Raw genomic sequence first — 8,281 nt, 5'->3', positions numbered from 1 at the left:
GAAGACAAGTCAGAACATTGCCTTAAAGGTAAAGATGAACAGTTCTGACTCCGAAGCCTCAGTCGACGAATCCGAAGCGGCACTACTGGTAAGATGCTTTAATAAGTTTTTTAGTACTAATAAATTTAAATCGCAGACGCATCATCGAAAGAAGAGGACGGTTCGCTGCTACAACTGCAACGAAGAGGGACACATCAAAGATGACTGCCCGAAGCTAAAGAGAAAGGAGAAAGAAAGGGCAAAGCCAAAATACAAGAAACCAGAACCCTCCAAGCACAAGAATCTGAAGGCTACTTGGTCAGATTCGTCAACCTCTGAGTCGGACATCGAAGAATTCTCAGGGTTAGCGCTATTGGCGAACCATCAACTGGAAGAAGACTCAGGCTCAGAGATGAGCATCGATGAAGGGGGAGGAACATCAGAAGAAGAAAGCAGCAGTGAAGGGGGAGCGTTACCAGACCAGGTAAGTAAGGTACGCAATCTAACCCCAACTCAATCTTTCAAATTTATCAAGTCTCTTTCTAAAGAGTTAGATCAATTAGAAAAGAGAATGCTGAACTAAAGTTGAACTTAGCAAGAGCATGCCCGTTAGAAATGTATGATCATCTAAAATCAGAAAATGAAAATTTAAAATTAGAAATTGAAAAATTGAAAAATGATGCATGCTTAAAGAAATTTCCAAAGTCAAAAATTAGAACTTATGGTAAATTAAATTGGTATATAAGGAAGCATCAAGGTCAACTTAGAAAAATACCAAGAAACTATGTACCCCCTAGATTTTTGAATAATCCTGTAGGAAGGAACCTCTATTGGGTTCCAAAATCTGTGCTTAATTAATTTTTCAAAAATTAAAAGCTTACAGTAAGAAAATTAAACATTGAAATTCTTTATGGAAGCTTTGTCTAAGGAAGTGGTTGTTGCTCCAATAACTAAGAAGGCCTAGTGCCTCGCCATGACCTGGAAGCTAAAATATTGAAAGGAAATGTTTAATTAAATTTCTGAAAAAGCATTATACAAGTATTAAATAATGCTTTGAGAGTTTATCAAATATTTATTAAAATAAATAAAAATTTCTTAGAAATTTTTTTTTTAAAAAAATTCTAACTTAATTTTTTTTTGGGTTAGAAATTTTTTGGAATATTCTCAAAAATCATTCACTTGACTTAGTATTTTTTTTGGAACATTTGAACATTTACTTAGGATTTTATTTACTTAGATTTTTTTTTTTAAAATTGATTTTAACTTAGCAATTTTTTTCAAAAATTCATTTTTAACTTAGAATATTTTCAAAATCTTTAATCTTACTTTAAAATATTTTACTTAAGACCCCATATTTGCTGTGATCAAAGGGGGAGAGAAAAGTGCAAGTTTAGGGGGAGTTAGAAAAATTTTATAAAAAGTGTTACAATTTTACTAATTGCAAAAATTATATTTAACTTGTTAGTTTAGTAATTTTTTTTCTTTAAAACTACTGTTAATGTCTATGTTAACCCTAACTTGAACTTGGGTTGATGCACATCAAAAAGGGGGAGATTGTTGGACCCCGTGGTAGTTTTGATGTGATCAACCAAGTTAGTTAGGTCCTGCTGTGTTTGATCTCTGTGTCTGAGTGTGTAGGAGCTTAGGAGCACAGGAAGTCGAGCGGAAGACACAACTAGCGAGAAGGACGGCACGGGAAGGGAGCCGACGGGCTCAGTGCGTCCGAAGGACGAGAGAGCTGCGGAAGAGTACTCCGGTGGGCGTGAAGAGCGTGCGCGGCGTTCGAGGGACGTTAAGCCGGGACGGAAGGCTACTCGAGGAAGGCTGGAAATTGGGTTCGGGTGAGCCCTATTTCGGTTGGCCACAATCACCCAAAAGATCGGAGCATCGGAAGTCGCAACAAGCTGAAAACGAAGTCAAAAGAGCTGAGCTGCCAGCTTGGAGGCGCCTCCAACCTGACTGGAGGCGCCTTCAGCCAGGTTGAAGGCGCCTTCAGCCAGGTTGGAGGCGCCTTCAGCCAGGTTGGAGGTGCCTTCAACAGGTCAAAATGACCGTTTTCGTTCGGATAGAGTTCTATCCGCTGACCTAGCTGTGGAGGCGCCTTGAACCTTGTTGGAGGCGCGGTTGGAGGCGCCTTGGACCCTCGGGATAGAATTTCCAGAGACTATTTAAAGGCCCCTGGAGCTAGGAATTGATGTACAACTCAAGCATTCAATCTGTAGTGTTTCCTAGCAATAGTTCTGAGCTTTTGAAAGTGTAAAAGGCTTCTCCGCCTTCAGCAAAGGAGAGTTTCTTTTAGTGCGCTTCTATTGCCCTGGATTAACAACTTCCTTAGTTGTAACCAGGTTAATTCTTCTGTGTCTTTCTTTTACTGTTTTATTATTTTGTTAACTATTGCACTAACTGAGTTGAAAGTACGAGGAGGGTATATTTACTTTTTGTTTTCAGCAATTCACCCCCCTCTTGTCGGTCTCCGCTGCACCAACAATAGGAACCCCTACTTTCTTTGTTCAAGGTCAATATTGTATTCACATGGCTCAATCAGACCATAGCTCTTGTGCACAGTCGGCGGTTAAATCTTCTGGAAGTCCAGGCTCTGAAACCAATTGTAGGATCAAAAAGAATTTAGATATCTCCACAATGGTATGATATTGTCTACTTTGGGCCTAAGTCCTCATGATTTTGCTTTTGGGCTCTACCCAAAAGGTCTCATGCCAATGGAGATATCTTTTTCTCTTATAAATTCATGATCTTTCCCATATGTTTTCAATGTGGGACTATGTTTGCAACCTTGCAATCCCAACAATCTCCACTCCCTCTAGGTCGCTAGGGCCGAAGCTGATCTCGGCCTCTTCGGCCTTCTCCCTGCTGCATCCCACCGTGTGGATCTCCAACCGCTGAGCGTACGACTTCTTGGCTCTATTAGAGTCACTACCGGTTGTCCCTTCGGCGATCATGCCTGTTTCTCCTTAGAATGTGTTGCTTCTGTTTTCTTCTTCTTGAGCGGAGGACCTATTCTGCTCGGCCGGGACTCGGGAGGGATCAATGTCATCCCTTTGTTGATGTTGATAGTGCCTCTTGGGCGCCCTTCTTTCGTCCTCTCGCCACCTAGTAGATTGATGCCTTTGTGGCCAATCGGGAGAAGGAGATCGGCGGTAGTATCCTCTTGGAGCCGGTAGACTGACAATTGGTGTTAGACCGCAACAATCATGTGTATTATGGGTCGCTGACTGGTGGAAAGAATAGAACATCGACATCCACACCTTGCTTTTTGCCGCCTTCTGCCGACCGGAAGCCACATGCTGCACGGCATGTGCCTTGGTCTCCTATTATGGCCGCGGTCCTTCAGCCCTCAACCCTTTGGGCGACTAATGGTTGCTTCATGGTCGGCACTCGGTCGGCGCCGAGGGTTCGGTCGATGCCTCTTTTCTTCTGGCCGCTTAAACTTCTTCCACATTTATATATTCGTTGGTCTTCTTGAGCATGTGGTAGAAGTCCCTAGGCGACTTCTTGATGAGCGATTGGAAGAAATCTCCCTCGATGAGTCCCTGAGTGAAGACGTTCATTATTGTCTCGGATGAGACCGAGGGGATGTCCATGGCTACTTGATTGAAACACTGTATGTATGCTTGGAGCGTTTCCTTGAGCCCTTGCTTTAGGGCAAAGAGGCTGACACTCGTCTTCTGATAGCGTCGGCTGCTGGCGAAATGGTGCTGGAACGTAGTTCGGAAGTCTTTGAAGCTTCGTATTGAGCCGTCCGGCAGTCTCCGGAACCAGCGCTGGCTGATCTAGAGAGGGTAATGAGGAAGACTCATCACTTTACCCCATCTGTATATTGGTGTAGCGTGGCTTTGTTATCAAACCTATCCAGATGATCATTTGGATCGGTCGATCCGTTGTATGTCCCGATCGCCAGCGGGGTATAGTGTTTAGGCAGAGGATCTTGTAAGATCTCCTTGGACAATTGTCAGTTGATCCGTTCGGGTGATGCATTGCTTCGGGACGCCTTGCCTTTTCGTGCATCCCAAACGGGAGCATCATCCGAAGATGATCCCCTCTCTTGATTCACATGAGCTATTTCAAAGTGGGTTTGGAATAAGGTGCGGTGAAAGGGGATCGACGTGGTCGACGCTTCCCCATATGTGTAGGTCGACCTTCTAATCTGCCCTTTTACGGAGATTTACTCTACTCAGTCTTCCTGCCCCGCTCGTCTACAGGCCGCCGATGTTGTAGGCTGCGGTGCTTGTCGATCGGCTAATGCTTGTTGTTGATGCTGCTCAATCATCTTTGCCGCTCGAGCTTGCACGAGCATGTCGAGCCCTTCTTGGGTGAGTGTCACTGTGGTGAGTCGTCCAGCGTCCTCCGTCTTCTCGGCTCGAATGCAGGTTAAGTTCTGTTACGTTCCGCAAGTGTACGGAAATGTCGCAAGTAATATAAAAGATTATCGTATCCACAGGGACTAGAATAAGCACTAGAAATGTCTCAATGTGAATTAGCTAAACAACTATCCAATCGTTTCAAATGCAAAGTGAAGGTAAACAAATCTAATATTAAAGATCAACAAACAAGAGTTTAGTGTTTTGGGTTATGATAAAGGGAGATTCTAGGAGTTTCGGTTTCTTTGTAAGATTTCTTGAATGTAAATGGTTCACCAATTCTTATCCCTCAATTGCCAAACACTAGTAGAAAGTTGCCGGTTCTCTCTTGCAATAGATAACCGGCTAAGGACTGAGAAATGTATCTAAATATGATCAATTAGACGTGAACCTACGTTGTCCTTACACAGAAGCGCACCTATTACTATGCCTTCCTCGGATATCAACATAGAAGCCCACAACTTATTAATCTATCAAGATACAAGAAACTAATCACAAGATCCATCCTACTCTCTTGAATATTCCTATTTCCTCTTCAAGATTATCTCTCAAACGTCCTTACACGGGCTTGCACCTGTCACGTGGATCCCTCGGATGATCGAGTGAGAGTTTATCTTTACAAAGTCCACAAGAAATCCAAACAATCAATCAAGAATGAGAATTAAGCACAAATCACCATTAATCATTCAAGATCTAATTGATACAAGCAAAACAATGTCATTGAAACAAGAAATTGGCAAATCCACAAGAGATTACATCAATCCATCATACAAATACTCCCTTAATCCTAGAATAAAAGATCTACTCCATAAATCGAGGAAGAATACCCGAAGAAATAAAGATTACAAGCATTTCTTAAATCCCCAATCCAAGAAACCAAGAAAAGAGGGAAAAGAGAAAACTTATCTACGAAGAAGCCTCGTCTTCGGATCCAATCCTCGCTCCGGAGTCGAAATCGTCAAGAACTCCCCTCGAATCGCCCAGAAATCCTCCCAAGAATGAGAGGAAACCACCAAATCTTGCCTTCTCCCAAAGGGGGAGAGATCCCCTTTCAATTCATGAAGGAGGGTTTAAATAGAGGAGGAAATCGGGCGCCACACGGCCCCGTGACACGGCCGTGTGAGATTCACACGGCCATGTCCTCTTCCTTCTCTGCCAAAGCTACACGGCCGTGTGACTCACACGGCCAGGACCCTTCTGTTCTCTAGAAATGCTACACGGCCGTGTGGTGCACACGACCACCACCTGCTTGGCCTCTGGAAACCTCACACGGCCGTGTAGATCTACACGGCCATGTAAGGCATCTGCTCTAATTTCTTCAAATCAAGACACGGCCGTGTGAGATTCACACGGCCATGTCCTCTTCCCTTCCTGTTAAAACTACACGGTCGTGTGTGGTACACGGCCTGATGCTCTCTCCCTTCAATTCCTTCCAAGCTTGTCCGAGGACGCATAATCTTCACCAATTTCGACTCCTGTGTACAGAAAATGCACAAAAAGCAGATCTCCGAACCAAAAGAGTAAATATGCTAAAAGGAAAACTGGAAGTATAAAAATGCATAGATCAAGCATGCTCAAAGTATGTAAATGTGCATAAAAACATGCATAAAAGAGTATATAATCTACGCACATCACACCCCCAGACTTAAACCTTTGCTTGTCCTCAAGGAAAATGCTGCAGTCTAAATTCATATGTTCTACAACACATTCATAAAACCTAGTGCACTTTCCTAACTCTATCAAAAAGTTTCATTAACAAACATGATCATGGAAACAAGTAAAGTATGGTTCAAGCATAAGAATCTTGTGCACAGTGTAAAAGTAACTCAACACCCTTCAAGTTTCAATCCATGTCCTAGTCAAGTCGTCATCAAATTTGAATTCCTAGTGTTTCCAGTGAAAGATAAGTAACCAGTGATAGGCACTTACTCACCATTCACTTGGTTCATATTTCTCAACTAACCCAAGGTCTCAAAGGTGTGCTCAATTTCAAGGGAAGCTAAGCAGTCATTTCCCCAGTAACCTAACTCGGTCTCAAAGGGGCGACTTGCTAGATTCCACTCATGACAACTATTTTTTATATCCCTTATTTTTTTTTATAAGTGTTTGCATTGTGCAAAACTTATTCACAAATGTACTTTTAGCACACATGTTGGGATATTTTGATTTTTCCAAATGAGCTTTAATGATTTGAGCCTCATCCAGTAACCAAAATGAAAGTTGAGAAATCACCATGGAAACCAAGTACTAAGCAAACAAGATGAATCATGACTATTTCAATGACATCAACTATTCAAGCATCAAGCACAAGTGTAGTGAAGATAAAATCCTTAAGGTTGAACCAAAACTAAAACTCATCACCATAAGATTCTTAACTTATTAATGCTTCCCAAGATAGAAAAAAGAACTACACAAAGTTTACTACTAGCATCATTCGAACATCATGAATCAAGACAATAATCGTGCTAACATTTCACTTGAATCCAAGAAAGCATATAAGTGAAGATTTGATGTTCTAAAAAAAATTTTTGCCATGATTATTTCAAAAACAAGCAAAATAAAGCAACAAGCAATGAAAATATGAACCAACATGAAAAACTAACAAAAACTAAAAACTGAAAACCAAACTAAACAGTACATGACACCCCCCCCCCCAGACTTAAACTTTTCATCGTCCCGATGAAATCAATATGGTGGAGGAGGTGGAGGTGGACGAGGGAAAGGAGGTCTACGACGTGGTTGGCCAATAGGAAAACTAGGAAAACCTGGAATCTCACCCAAGGATCTATGATACTCATATAAAGCATCTACTTGTTGGCTAGTAAGCATCATGCTCTGCATAAAATCTCTCATCCTAGCCTGATCAGTATCATAATCCTGCACAAACTCAGCCACTTGACCTTGAAAATTCCTCGTAAACTGAAAATGATTTTGTACCTCCCTAAACTGATCATCAGATAAAGAGAAGCGCCCCTCCAACATTTTTCGTTGGGAATCTTGCTTCTCATGAAGTGATTCTAGAGACGTACGAAAATCTGAAAAATCAAACCTAGAAGATCCCGTGCCATATGCAAAAGAATGCCTAGCGGACTCCATAAAACTAGAAGGCTGCGGGTGTCCATATGACGAGGGCTCATGATGTGGCTCAGTGTCTCCAGGTATAGAAGGGTTATCCTCAAAATCTAACTCAGAAATTACCCAATTAGCCGGGTTACGAATAGTAGTTCGTTCAGGAAAAGGAAGGGGTAAAGGAGAACCACTCCTCCTAGGAAACGCGAAATCATTCTCATCCCGAACGATCATTTTCATAGCAAGACATGCATCAATGTCAATCATGTCATTACCATGAATTATTTCCAACCCATCAACATCAAGATTTAAATTATAAGCTATTCGGGTAATCAAACCACCAAAAACAATTGATCCCGATGATGCCCTAGCAGATCTTAATAAGGTTTGAACAAAATGAAAACCAGAATCAAATTCAACCTTATAAAGCATAGCCCATAAAGCATAAAGCTCTATTTTTGTAACCACCCCATCACTCTCTCCCCTACCAAAAATAGTTTTACCCATGACTCTATGTAGATACCTAAAGATGGGGTTTTGCATATGGGAGGCCTTAGCTCTTGAAGGCTCATAAGGTTGATCTAACCCAGTTATTGCATTCCAAAAATGATTCCAATTAAACCTTGGATCAAACCTACGAGGGCTACCGGTGGTTAATCCAAAACAAGAATTAAAGTCACTAAATGCCCATAGAAATTCTTGATTCATTAGTCTAAATGAGATTTTTCCAAAATAATCATCTTCATTAGTAAAATGGACATCCAATGAACTTAAAAATTCCAAAACAAGACGAGGATATGTAGGCAAATGTGTGTACATAATATCACTCCAATCCAAAAACCCAATCATCAAATCTA

Source organism: Zingiber officinale, chromosome 11B, assembly GCF_018446385.1.
Source record: "Zingiber officinale cultivar Zhangliang chromosome 11B, Zo_v1.1, whole genome shotgun sequence".
Classification (NCBI taxonomy): domain Eukaryota; kingdom Viridiplantae; phylum Streptophyta; class Magnoliopsida; order Zingiberales; family Zingiberaceae; genus Zingiber; species Zingiber officinale.
Note: the sequence above shows the minus strand (reverse complement) of the source record.